Source organism: Lactuca saligna, chromosome 5 (genome assembly GCF_052625555.1).
Source record: "Lactuca saligna cultivar CGN05327 chromosome 5, ASM5262555v1, whole genome shotgun sequence".
Classification (NCBI taxonomy): domain Eukaryota; kingdom Viridiplantae; phylum Streptophyta; class Magnoliopsida; order Asterales; family Asteraceae; genus Lactuca; species Lactuca saligna.
In genome coordinates this window covers 106,665,831-106,670,074 of record NC_136421.1, presented here as the reverse complement: position 1 = coordinate 106,670,074, position 4,244 = coordinate 106,665,831, and the positions used below count along the sequence as shown (strand labels likewise).

The window sequence follows — 4,244 nt, the reverse complement described above, 5'->3', positions numbered from 1 at the left end:
GCACTGGCTCCTATCGCAAACTTCACCTCTTTACTACCAAAGAAAGCCCCACATGCTTTCACATGGGTGCAAGGGGGAGAGAAGAGTAAAATAAAGAGGATGATGCCAAAAATGTGGGGAAAGTCATTTCTAATCAACTCAAATCTACTCTTCCAATACTCACAATGCCAATTTCTTCAACCACAGTAACAACAAGGCCAATTCTCAAGGGAATTGTAATTGGATCAAAAGAAGGAGGCAGTTCAAGTGCAAAACCTTCAGCTGATGATGTGGGTAAAGGAAAAGGTATTTTGTATGAAAAACCGAAGGAGGAGAAGAGAGCTGAAGTAGAGGCTGAATTGGAAAGAATGAGACAAATCCAAAGTATTATGAGGCAAAAGGCAAGTGATCCTCCAACAATGAACAAAGGAGATCCTGCGAAGCTATATTCTTATGAAACGATAGAGTCAAAAATTGTGGGAAGAGAAATGTATGAATTCGAAAAGAAGCCAAAGAGAAGTTATGATATTGCGAATTCAGACAGTTGTCAGCTAGATTTTCCAATTAACTAAATGCTCTTCATTACAGCTCAATTCAAGATTAGTCAGAAGTTTGATAATCCTAATGACTACACAAACTTGAAAATCATATTTCATGCGGTATTGGGGAAGAATCTAGATGAAGTATGGTCATTAATGAAGATCAAAAAGTTGTTAACGATCAAGAAAGATGGGAAGTTTGAAGACATGCTTCAGAATTTTTGTTATTTTGTTATTCGAGCTGATAACAGTCAGTATGATTTCACAATAGCTGACTTTCCTCTGATGAATTGCAATGATTTGATTCAAGTGGCTCTCATTTTGAAAAATATGGAAGAGAATAAGCTCAGAAGATCAGAGACTGAAGTGTTTAAAATTGGGTTCGCACATGTCAAAACATTTATTGTCAATTACTTCGATTGTTTGGCTTTGACAGATGTAGAATTGGCAGATACGTTGAGAAGGGAAGTGAACGTCCCCTGGGAAGAAACCTTATCCCAGTCAGCATTATCAAATTATGTTGTTGGGGAAATATGCTTGAAACCTTTTGGCTTGGTGTTTTCAGGAAGAGATACAAAGGGAAAGCCCAAGAAATTTTTGTTTAAGGTCTCAGAGGTTGAAAGATATACTTCTTCGCAATATACGTACTTTATTGTACGTATGAACAATTGCAAGAAGAATAATGAAGGAGACAAGAAGGAGCTCAAGAAGGTGATCTCCTAGTATGGAGAAGTGCGAAAGACAATTCACTCAGCTATTCAAAGGCTTAAGGATTGAATAGCTTCGATTGTTTACAAAGGGGGAGATTGTCGATTTTAAATTGTAAAAGTCGAATTGAGTGTTTGTTTAGTTTTCACATTTTTAGTTATTTTACTAAGTCAGTTTTATGTGAAGCTTATTGTAATAGACTTAGTATATTTTTTGTACACTCAGGTTCTCTATAAATAGGGACTGAGGATAGAAGTAGAATGGAATTTTCACTGGAGTATTCTTTCTGCTTAAGCTTTGTAATCGGTCTTTATCAATATAATATCTGATTAATATTTACTCTTGGTGTTCTTACTTTTCGATCATTCAAATCATAATTGCTTTCATATTCTCGATAACAATTCTCTTCAATGTGAAGTTCCAAAAGCACCCTTTCTACCTCTTTATATATATATATATATATATATATATATATATATATATATATATATATATATATATATATATATATATATATATATATATATCTGCCTTCGTTCTGGCTCTGGTGTCGGAAACAATTAAGAGTTTCCAACTTCTAATGCTATAAATCAGCCTCCAATTTCCAGAATTAAGGGATGAAATCCTGTAAAATTGATTTGGTTTTCAAATTTCAACCCTAAAGCATCGCTTCTTCTTCTTCAATGTTTCTCTCTCTCTCTCTCTCTCTCTCTCTCTCTCTCTCTCTCTCTCTCTCCTCATTTGACGATTTCTTTAACTACCAAGTCTCAACATCTTTGTTGTGTAATTCCACCGCCTATGTGCAGAAAGGATGTTCAAATTGGTAGGATCAATTCGCAAGGTTTCCATCCACCCTTTATTGATCGTAGTTGTTTCTGATATGGTTTATATTTATTAACGAGATATAGTTTTGGAATACCTAATTATCTACCCTAAATCTCGCCCTTTTTTTTACATATCCAGGGTTATGATATAGATTTGAAGCGGTAATTGAAGATGAAGAGTGTTTGGGAAGAACCGCATGGTGGATTGGTTGTTGGGGGTTTCTATGAGCTGTTATCGTCCTTATTCTCATATCCATCAGTATGTTTGGGTAAAATACTCTTCATTTTCATAGATTTTATGTTGATAGTGACTGAACTCCAGTGGCCATGGATTTTTGATGATTTTTGCAGTCACCGAGTGATCTTATTCTTTTCCCTTTTTTCTTAACCCAAGACACCTTTTGCTTAACGTCATTCTATCTTTCAAAATAAGAGTCTGTATGCTTCACTTTTATAGCCCTTACAAGCAGCTTCAAAGGGACGAGATAGAGACTACAATATCCAATCTTGAATTTTAAGCTCTAACGATAGGTAACGTTTCTGGCTTAGACTTATTTGATTTCACATTTAATATGTATGTTTGGGGATGGATGAGTGGGGCTCATTCTTCTATTTCGTTGTTTTCAAAGTTGAGGTTTTAAAAATTAGTTATTACTCTATATTATATGTATGAAATCTTTCGTTTGTGTTTACTAAAGATGAAAATTAATTCCTTATATGTCTGAAATGGCTTCTGCTTTTAGATGCTTCTTTTGTGGAATTTCCTTTTGATAAGTTATTTTTCAATCTTTCAGTTTTATAATGGATTTGTAAGTTATTTTTATCTTTGTGCTTGATTTCTTGAATAATCAAACTCCTTGAATGGTTCATGAAAAAGGTGCCAACATGAGCATATTTTGCAACCCACAGTAACCAAAATTGATCAATAGGTAATAACGGATTAATCTATTACATAAAAGGTTTGATGTCAATGATTCTAATTTGGATTCTTTTGCAGCAATTCATTGTTAAATTGATGAATATGTATTGCCTTATTATTTAATCTTATTTATCTATTAAATCCCAATACCAATGTAGTTTATTAGTATATGATTGATGATTGATTCTTTTAATAAGTATTTAACTTTGTATGCACATAAAGTGTTCGATGAAATGCACATACGATTTTTTTATTTTTTAAAGTTCAGGGAAGCAGGTATTCCACTCCATAAAGCAATCTATATTTGTATTAATCTTGATTGCGATTAAGAAATTAATCTTCTTAGGAAATTGTGAGTTTGGATGGGATCTTGATTCTTATAATTAGTATTTGAAGTTTTGTAAATTCTTTTTCCAGGCGATATTCCTCAATCACCAGTTGTATGGTTTTCTTCAAAATATCAAATTACTAGAAAAAGCCTTAGGAGATTGCAGTTATGATAGTCAAGTTGACAACTTCTTCCTATTCAAATTTTCTTTTGTGCGTGATCTAAGGACAAAGTAAAACCAATTTTTTTGGGGGTTTGTGAGGGACATGGTAGCAAAGCAAAAACAAAAAAATTTATGTGTGATCTGGTAGCAAAGTAAATGCAGTAAACTTTTTTATGATAAAAACTTAGGTTTCTATTTTTTGTGTTTGTAAGAGAACACATTTATTTTTTTACTTTTTTTTTGTGATTATGTATTAAAGTAGAAACATGAAAGTTTTAATATTCGTTTGCAACAAACTACGTTGTTATACATATGGTACGTTTTAACCATGATGTTTGTTTTTGCAGGGCATGTGAAAGTGAATTGAACCATAAATGATGCTTCTCAACCATTATATATACGTCCAGGTGAATGAAATTTTTATTTGACAACAAATTGTCTTGCACTTTTTAAATTCATATGGAACCCTATTGGTGAACATTTTGTCATATTTATGAGAAAGTTGTAATGCATTTGTACCTTTTGATATCTTCTTTTAAATTTAGAGCTACTCTGGTCCTTTTATTTTGGTTTTATGATTTAAGGTTTTGGCATTCAATGGATATCAAATATGTTTAGAAGCCGAGAATCTTTTTACCAAAGACAAAAGAATTCAAGTGGTTTGTTCCCTTAAGGAAATGACTAATGCAACTCTTCCTAATATCTCAATGCTCTTGAAACAGATCGTAAATTATATAAACTAGCCATAAAGAGAGAATGCTAACTGTGATGAAAGTGGTTGCAA

At 32.8% G+C, this 4,244-nt stretch overlaps 1 long non-coding RNA gene across 3 annotated transcripts; it reads left to right on the top strand.

The window, feature by feature from the left end:
* Positions 1–1,763: 1,763 nt before the first annotated feature.
* LOC145046559 (uncharacterized) lies at positions 1,764–3,990 on the top strand. Of its 3 annotated transcripts, none has more exons than XR_013682026.1 (4): positions 1,764–2,067; positions 2,190–2,309; positions 2,402–2,581; positions 3,808–3,990. It is a non-coding gene; the product is annotated as an uncharacterized LOC145046559 (long non-coding RNA). The 3 variants fall into 3 exon arrangements; XR_013682025.1 differs by having other exon boundaries at positions 2,190–2,319; positions 2,508–2,581; XR_013682027.1 differs by having other exon boundaries at positions 2,190–2,319.
* The last annotated feature ends 254 nt before the right edge of the window (positions 3,991–4,244 follow it).